Below are 10,028 nucleotides of genomic sequence, written 5' to 3' on the forward strand. Positions count from 1 at the left end.
CATGAACCAATTAATGGCACCTTATTTGAGAAGATGTGTTCTCTTTTTTTTTATGACATCTTGGTATACAACCCCTCCTAGAAATCACTTAAAACTAGTGTTGCAGCTGTTAGAACAGAACAGTTGGGTGGCAAATCAAAAAAAGTGTGAGTTTGGGAAACGAAGGATCCAATACCTGGGACATCAAATTTCGGAGGAAGGGGTGGAGATGGATAAAGAGAAGATCAAGGTCGTGCTAGAATGGGAAGAACCCAGGAATGTGAAAGCATTAAGGGGATTCTTGGGCTTAACGGGTTACTACAGGAGATTCGTGCATAAATATGGAGAGTTAGCAAAACCCCTTACTGAATTGTTGAAAAAGGGAAAGTTTGAATGGACAGAACGAGCCAGAACAGCCATGGCAACTCTAAAGACAGCCATGACAACGACACCGGTGCTGGCGTTGCCCAATTTTACACAAGAGTTCCACGTCGAGTGTGATGCATCCAGAAGTGGAGTAGGGGCTGTGTTAATGCAAGATAAGAAGCTCATTGCGTTCTTTAGCAAAGCGCTATCGGAGGGGTCTCGAAGCAAGTCAGTATATGAGAAAGAGCTGAAGGCATTAGTCATGGCCATCCAACACAGGCGTCCCTATTTATTGGGAAGGAGGTTTGTGGTACATACCGATCAGTGCAGTCTCAAATACTTGCTGGAACAGAGAATAACCACGCATTGTCAGCAGAATTGGATAGCGAAATTGATGAGTTACGATTTTGAAATCGTTTACAAGGTGGGCAGTTCTAATAAGGCTGCAGACGCCTTATCTCGGAAAGGAGAAGGTGGTATGGAGGAGGGGGAGTTGCGTGCTTTATCCAGACCTTACTGGCATGATTTTCAGGAGGTCCTAAAAGAAGTGGAGGAGGATGACACCCTTCGGAAGATACGAGAGGATTTAAAAAGGGATCCAAATAGCCATGAACCTACACTTTGGAGAATGACCGTCTTCACTACAAGGGAAGATTGGTTTTGTAAGCTAAATCGTGTTGGATTTCCAAGCTGTTAGCAGAGTTTCACGTGACAAGCACTGGAGGCCACTCGGGAGTGTTTCACACCTACAGGAAAATAGCACAATCGTTATACTGGCCGGGGATGAAGAAAACGGTAACTGAGTTCGTAGCGAGCTGTGTGATTTGCCAACAACATAAGTACTTAGCTGCCTCCCCTCAGGGTCTGTTACAACCTCTCCCGATTCCTCAGGCAATCTGGGAAGAGATCAGTCTTGACTTTATTGTGAAGTTACCCAAATCACAAGGGTTTGATGCAATCTTGGTAGTAGTTGACAGGCTGAGCAAGTACGGCCATTTCATAGCGCTGAAGCACCCCTACTCAGCTCGCACGGTGGCAGAGATTTTCATACAAGAGGTAGTTAAATTGCACGGGATACCCACGTCAATAATCAGTGATCGAGATCCCCTATTCTTGAGCATGTTCTGGAAGGAGCTCTTCAAGATGCAGGGCACTCAACTTAGCATGAGCACATCATACCATCCTGAGACAGATGGTCAAACCGAGGTGGTGAACCGAATTTTGCAGGGATATTTGAGGTGTTTCTGCTCAAAGCAGCCTAAGGGGTGGAAGATGATGCTTCCATGGGCTGAACATTGGTATAATACCAGTTATCAAGGGGCCGCTAGGTGCTCTCCTTTCGAAATAGTTTATGGGCGAGCTCCACCAGCGTTGAGTCGTTTTATCCCTGGGGAGACAGCGATGGAATAGGTGGCACAGGATTTGTTAACAAGGGATGAAGCTTTAAAGCAGCTGAAGGTGCATTTAAGGCAAGCGTAGGAGGCTATGATTACTCAGGCAAATAAAAAAAGGAAAGACGTAGATATTCAAGTGGGAGATTGGGTTTATTTAAAAATTAGACCCCGTAGACAGTCATCCATGGCAACTAGGTTGCATCCGAAGCTTTCTGCACGATATTATGGGCCTTTTGAGGTGTTACAACAGGTGGGGAAGGTAGCTTTTCGTTTACAGTTACCAGAGGCAACAAGAATACATCCAATATTCCACGTTTCCCAACTAAAGAAAGCCTTGGGTGAGAAGAGAGTTGAAAGGGAACTTCCAGCTGAGTTACAAGCAGACAGACCCCTATTTTGGCCAGTAAAGATTCTGGACAGGAGGACAAGGCTGATATGAGGAGAAGAAATCCCGCATGTTTTGATAGAATGGCAAGAGGGAGGGCCAGAGGGGTCTACGTGGGAAGATGTGGCGACTATACAGGAGCAATATCCGGAATTCAACCTTAGGGACAAGGTTGTTGGAGGAGAGGGGAGTAATGTTAGGGAGTTAATTGTATATAGGAGGAGACAGAAAGTTACTTAGCCTAACTGCCAAGGCAGTTAGGAAGTGGGGGAAATGGGTTTCTGTTAGTGTCAATTAGTAGTTTGTATATAGGGGGAAATGGGTGTTTGTAATTAGTTTTTGGAGTCATTGTCTTTGTGCACGAACTCTTGGGGTTCTGTGGGGGAGAGGTTAAGCTCTCTAGGTGCTTTGTATGCTACATACGTGTTTCTTTTGCAATAAAGAGAGGTTATTCACTACTGAGTTGATTGTTGGGTGTGTGTTCTGGTGTTATCTAGAGGTTCTTGATTACAAGAACCTAACATCCCCCTCCAAATCAGTTTATCAGCGCCACCTTCAAGCCCGACCAAGAACGGTTCTTGGCTTTGTCTTTCCAAATCTTGAACCAGTAACTCGCACTCCCTTCCATACTCATATAAGCGAGCTCTACCTTATCTTCTTCCGCCACCTTCTGTATGTCAAATAAACGCTCAGCCCTGTTAATCCAAACACGTGGTTCTTGCCCTTCAAACCCAGGTAAGTCTACTCTCTTCCTCCAATTCCGTTGACTTCCCCCATTATCGCGCCTCCCATTATTATCGTTCACGGAGCTACTTCCCCTTCGGAGCCTCCCTCCTGATTGTTATGATCCCCGCCCATCATCCTCATCATTTGCTGTAATCTAATTGTCGTTGTCTCCTCCTTAATGCCCTCCACGGAGATCTCAAGATTGTCTAATCTTCCCTCCATTTGGCTACTCATCGCTGATTCTTCCCCTTCTTGATCCGGCAAGTCGGACCAAATGATAGGTTCTTGTAATCAAGAACCTATAAAAAAAACACTCGAAAACACACAAAGAACAATTCCTCTGAATTGTACAGCCTCCTTTTATTTCAAAAGAAACAAGAAAGTGGTGAATTTAAGGTACTTAGAGAGCTTAACCTCTCCCCCAAAGAACTCCAAAGTTCCAGCACAACAATAATACTTCAAAACTTACTCTCCCAAAGCACCCCAACCCCTTTTATACAGACTTCTTCCTAACTACCAGTAGAGGCCTAACAAGAATAGAACAGTCTAACTTATTTACTGACAGATACCAAATAGCTATGAAATAAAGTAGCTGCCAAACTAAAATATTGTCTTATTTGCATTTACATATCAAACATATATGCTTTCATTATGGATAATAATAGGGTCCAGAAATCTTAACTCATAAAACAAGTTATTTAACTGTGATTAAATAAGCAAATTGTTACCATTTACACAACTAGTTTTATATTCACTTTGTTCGCCACTTTTCTAATATGTGAAGATAAATAAGAAAATTGTCAAAATTACTGATGAAAATTTTCCTCTACCAAATAGGATATGCAGTATAAAATTAAGGCATACTATATTGTGCACCAAGGATTTGATTTTGTGTGTTAAGAAAAATCTTAAAGAGAGTGCAGAAAATATGAGCAAAGCGGGTTTCCTGGACACAATGGCCAAAAGACTTCCCATTAGTTACCTTTAGAAATATATACAATAGTATTTCCTTCAAAAGACAAATAACAAGATAGCATTCACTAAACCAATACTATTTTCCTAATTTAAGGCATATTCAACATAGTACATTATTCCATTCCCAAGGACATATTTGAACAAGTTTCACCAGGAGAGAAAAACAAGAAAAAAAAAATGAAATTAAGTTCTCCATAAGCTAAAATTACCTTATGTACAAGTTAAAAATAATGATTAAAAGAAGCTAGAAAGTGCTTCTACAAATTAGCTTATGCATTTTAGCTTATGTAAAAGTTCGTCCAAAAGTAAATAAAGATAAGCATGCTCATTAATAAAATTATGGAACAAGTATGCATTTAGGGAGGGTCAGTATGACACAAAAAAGAGGAAAACTTAGGACAAACCTTGATTGTGGCTTTTCCTCTTCCTTCATGAGAGTGATCTACTTTAAGAACCTGAAGAGGTTTGCATCACAAAAGAAAGTGTGGGATAACAAGATTCAATGGAATAAGAAATATCTGTGAGGATTTTAAATATTTAGAAATATTTTTTTAATGTTACATTCTTCTTCTACACCGGTTATAAGTTTGACCGGTATAAAAATAACATCATTTTATACCTCATTCAAATATAACCGGTATAAAATCTTGTTATTTATTACAATTTTATGATTATGTCACTTTTTATACTTGTTTTTTAGTATAACTGATTTAAAAATATTTATTTTATTTACGATTTTGCCATTGCATCTCTTTCTATACCTAGTATATTACAGTCGTTATAAAAAGTGTTTTTGGTATGGCCGCTATCAGAAATGATTTGTACAACGAACTCAGTCAATGGTGTGATGAATACGCAAGACTAGTAGGAGGCACTCATATAGTAGACGAACTGAAACAGTCTTTGTTGGTGCAATCACAGTCGACCGTAAGTGTGTATCCTGTTTTATGTATTTTATTTAGAATGTTTATTTTATCTAAAAACTTGTTTGATTCATAACAGACTAACAAGAACAAGTGGATGACATTACCAGACATTGGTCATGCAATTGCTAACGAATATAATGTCATTTTAGTGTGTATGTCATCCTCTCAAAATTATACTATTTTCCCACTACTTTCCACACCACCTTCTAATATAACTCAACATCACATAATTTGTATTGGACATGTTCATGGATGTCATTTCGTGCAAGTAATTTTATTAATTTGTGTTTTCATTTGAAAATTACTTATGACTCCATTAACTATTGTAATTTGTATAATGTAGGTTAAGCTACAAGAAGGTTGTCCTTTATCTATGGAGAATATCATCTCCTCAACCCACTGTTATCCTCAGACACAAGCGTGGTCATCTATTTATACTAGTAGGATACAAGCATTTGCACAGTTGATGAATGTAACGAGATCTTATGTTGACTTAGGTNATTCATGATATTTATGAAGATATGTAAAAGTTTATGGAATAAAAAGGATTTCTATGTTCATTATGCCTTCAATGAAGCAACGGACTTTTGTTAGACCAAACTTTTTCTTAAACACTTTTAGGGTAATTTTTTTCTCATATAAACTTTTTCATTATTTTATTTTTATCTGCATAAAGTTATNTNAAAAGTTTTATTACAAAACCTACAAACTATTTTCTAGAAAAATTATTATATAAGTTTTAAATTTGACTAGTGATAAATGAAGAGTTACTGTTGAAACTTTTTTACTCANTTTTAAACTACTACAAAATTGTGAACGTATGTTTATAATAGTTGAAATTGACTCTCCTAAGATTTTGATAAGGTTAGAAGTCTAGGGTTATTTTTATTAAACTTTTAGTTTGAANTTTTTTAACAAGTGTAATTTGATTATAATAGATATGATATTACTTGTTTGTCTCTCTCATTCCTTTCTATTCCGTAAATCTTTTTTCTAAAAGTCTTGTCTTTTCAGAATAGAAATGTATTATTTATTGGTTACATAAATCTAGGAGGTAAGTTTTTTGTGATCAAAGGTTATTGAACAATTTAAGATTTTAATCAACTAGCTTAGGAAATTAAATTAAAAAGACAATTAGGGACAAAAAGGACAGAGTTGAGATTTAGGGAAGGAGACAAGAAAACATGACCAACTCCCTTGGAGAAAGTTTTAGAACCATTTGCAAAAGTTATGAAATGAGGTTTTTCTCGAAAGGAAATAGATGAGAACAGAGAGGTATTACCAAAAATGTGATCAGAAGCACCTGAGTCAATTACCCATGAATTTTGACCTTCCATGGATTGAGAAACGTAGGTTGTTGATGTACTTGGAGATTGAGATGGTTGTGACAACCTGTTAGACTTTAACCTTAGATACTCTTGATATTCATCTTCAGTGAACTTAGTAGTGAAAATTTCACTCTTTGAATTCGTAGTGGAAGTTTCAGTCTTTGAAATATTGGCAGTTTTGGAAGGGAAACCATGTAAGTAGTAGCAATTCTCTTGAGTGTGACCCATCCTTTTTCAATATGTGCATTGACGTCCCGACCTCCTCGTCCTCCTCCTCTAGTGCCACGTCCTCATCTTCCTCGTGTGACAACCATGACAGATGGCTCCACTAGTTCATATGCTTCCTGAGTTTGAGATACCGGGACACGCAGAAGGCAAGTGGTCAATGTTTCCATGGAGGGGACCTCATGACTGGTTAGAAGTTGATCTCTAAGATTATCATAATCGGGATGCAGGGCACGAAGAATCAACACCATGTAAAATTTGTCTAGTTTCTTCTTGATATCCACTAACGGATCCGCTTCCAAAAACATCTTGAGTTCTTCGACAGCAAATTGGGCTTCAGCCATGAAAGACACACTATCATGGTTTGTCATTTTAAGAGTTGCAAGTTTGTTTGTAGTGTCATAGTGAAGTTGAATATCGTTGGCATAGATGCTTTGAACTTTCTTTCAAAAGGAATGACAAGTTTTGAAAGCCCTCAGAGATATAAGAAGTATGGGTTCCACTGATTGCCATAATAGGGCACACAACTGGAAATCTGCTTGTTTCCCCTGATCAGCTTTTTCAACAAGCACATGGCTTCCATCTCGCTCAAGGTGATCATAATGCCCTTGGCCAAGGAACCACATTTCAACGGCAGCAGACCATGATAGATAATTTTTTCCATTTAGCTTTTCAAAGGCAATTAATGGACTTCCGGAGAAAGAAAGAGTATTGTTAGACGTCATCTTTGAAGAAGATGAAGTGCACCAACGAAAGGTGAATGCCAGCGAATGTGGATAGCCGGCAACGGTGGTCGGTGATGACGGACAGCCAGCGACGGTGGCCGGAGACGGTGGTCGGCGGCGATGGCCGGAAACGGTGGCCGGCAAAGGTGGCAGCCGGCAACGAACAGTGGCGAGACAGAAACCAGAGCGGGATCGAATCGCTCTGATACCAAGTTGAATATAGTGAAAACTCCCTTGTGTTCAATACACACATAGAGTCCTTTATTTATAATAAAACAAATATGGACTAAATCTAAAATACAAATAAGAAATAACAACAAACTAAATAAGAAATATCAACAAACTAACTAATAAAGGTAAAAGATAAAGATAATATATTTAACATAAACTATTATTTAACCTATGGACTATGACTGCAAAGGGACAATAGATTGTTCAAGCCATTTCCTCTTTGGTGGGATGTCACTCAAATTTACACAACTATAATACTAACTCTAATTACTCTAATTAGTATAGACTAGTTACATATATTTCACTATTGGACAAGAAAAGAGACAGGCAAATTTCACTTAGTTGAAGAGATTTTCTAGTTTATGAATTATTCTATGTTTGGCTTCTAGAAAGATAAAGCATCCTGCTAATTAGAATCAACTACATTGTGTAAGACCACACAAGACAAATGAAAATGTTTTGCTTTGAGCACTTACGAGAGGAGATATTCTTGTTGACATGTTCCCTAAAACCCAGGCCACAAATATTTCCCAGAAATACATCAAAGCCAAGCCTAATAACAACAAACATACATGTAATAATTCTTCAAAAATAGATATTATCTTGAGATGCACATACTATTTTGACTGATGTAACAGACCTTGATCATAGGCTGCCAAGGTCGGAAAGTCGACAAACCGCTAGATACTCAACTGAACCAAAAAAGTTTAGCTTATTAGACTACCACTATTGTCATAACATCATTCTGGCATCCAAGCAACTGAAACAATAGAAAAAAATTCACGATTCAGAGGGAGGGAGTCTAGTACAGAACAGAGGAGACAGGATAAAATCTAAACAGAAAAGTTCTTCAGTCCTATGTGTTATGCCAAGATCACAAGTAATAACAGGATAAAGGATTCAGTGGACGCTACACTAAGATATGATGCAATACAAATTTACCCAACCACTATTCAGGTCTCTACTTTATATTCACACGACAAGAAATACTATACAAATTGAACCCAGACTATTACTCACCCCATTGAGAATCAAAGATTCCATGCTGAAGATAAACAGCTTTAGGTGCATCTCACCTGCAAAGTTAGATTTCAGACATTAGATTTTGCACAAAGCAATAACAATAATTGAGTCTCCCTATTGTCATTTCTTCCAATGTCATAATAATATATAATCGGAAGCTATAACTGAGAATGCAAACTCGTCCGAGTTAACAAGTTAACTCACAAGTTTGATAACCTTGCTTTATAGTGCATAAATTGAAATGTGGATTATAAGGTAAACTGTTCAGACAGTGATAAGTTGTTTACTCTCTATGAGAAACAATACTGTGAAGTTGATCANGAATTCCCATTATCAGTTATAACTCACCAATATTGATGAAAGGAACACATCATTTTAAAGGAGTCAAAATCAAAAAGTAATTGCAAAAAGTATCAGATAAGACCACACAAAAATTACNAAATACTGCATAATTTGAAGAGCTTGTTGAGTCGTCTGCTAACTAAGCCTATAACTAGGGAACAGAGGTACTTGAACTCTTACATTTTTGTGCTCAGTTATTGATTTTGAGTGGTGCTCCCGACTGTTAGCAGTCGGCAAACTTTGGATTTAGGATTTGATGGGTTCTAGAGTAGATTCAAGCCAAAACTGATTGGGATTTAAAAGAATAATAATTGTAGTGTTGTTTATCAAAGAGTCGGATCCAGGCAACTGACTAAGTCGAAGAAAAAAAATTAGGATTATAGCAGTATTAACTTTGTTCCTCATAGTAAAGTGCAAAGAGAGTTGGAAATATCTTCTTAGCAACCAGAGGCTCCAACAACCGTAATACTAACAATGGACTCATTTTCATCCTTTTCAAAACCGTCTTCAACTAGAGACTCCTTTGGGGACTTAATAGACAATAATTCAGCATTCACCTGCTTGTGAGAAGTGCCATTTTCAACANGTGTCAACAAAGCAGCTACTGCACCTACATTCAGAAATCACACGCCATGTATGACTAAGGATTTTCCAAACCATATATCATAAGAATAAATAATATATGCACTAATAGTGTAATTTTATACATGGTCATCCAATCACAACCAATCAGACATAGTAAGCTTGGAATAAACCCTAAATTTCATCCCTAGAGCATTACTCTCTCTCCTATGTGGCCCCTAAAGAAGGAAATATATACAAGTAATACTCCAAGCATTATAAATCGTGAAAAATAGTCCCTCAAGTACTGAAAAATTCATCAAATTGGTCACTGAATGCTACAAAAAATACCAACTTAGTGACTAAACTGGAATNTTTTAACACATTGGCANTTACTTACATAAGTTTTACTACTTTAAGGACAAAGGCTATGATTGGATTCCCATTTGGGGCGCTCCAAATACACTCCCAACAAATTTTGATAACTACTCAATTAGCAATTGATACTCACGGNGACCGATTCTTCCTGCGTTAGCTAAATCAGAATCGCATAAACAAACCTAATTGAGAAGGAAACTGAATTTTTGTGCAAGGCATTGAAGAAGCTCTTGCTGCACTCCATGGAGTCCTCGTCGTAGGTCATGGCGTTTTTCCATTGCTCACCTAAATAAAAATTGGTGCAGTCTTTATAAAGTTTTGCAATTCTAAATGACTGGCACACAAGCCATCTTTAGCATATTGATGCGCTGATGAATAATGTACGAAAATATCTCTTGCATTTTATACACGTAAACTGCCATTCAATAGGGAGGAACCAGAACCCACAAACCAGAACTTTTGAA

The 10,028-nt window shown here is 37.8% G+C and overlaps 1 long non-coding RNA gene across 8 annotated transcripts; it reads right to left on the reverse strand.

Annotated features, from left to right (window-relative positions):
* Positions 1–1,770: 1,770 nt before the first annotated feature.
* LOC106778680 lies at positions 1,771–10,022 on the reverse strand. 8 transcript variants are annotated; one of them, XR_002666247.1, is made up of 4 exons: positions 9,747–10,022; positions 9,183–9,235; positions 8,281–8,336; positions 1,771–8,020 (listed from the first exon to the last, which is right to left on the reverse strand). It is a non-coding gene; the product is annotated as an uncharacterized LOC106778680 (long non-coding RNA). The 8 variants fall into 8 exon arrangements; XR_002666250.1 differs by having other exon boundaries at positions 8,806–9,235; XR_001377087.2 differs by having other exon boundaries at positions 9,587–10,022.
* Positions 10,023–10,028: the final 6 nt, after the last annotated feature.

The sequence above is a fragment of the Vigna radiata genome, unplaced genomic scaffold (assembly GCF_000741045.1).
Source record: "Vigna radiata var. radiata cultivar VC1973A unplaced genomic scaffold, Vradiata_ver6 scaffold_147, whole genome shotgun sequence".
NCBI lineage: Eukaryota > Viridiplantae > Streptophyta > Magnoliopsida > Fabales > Fabaceae > Vigna > Vigna radiata.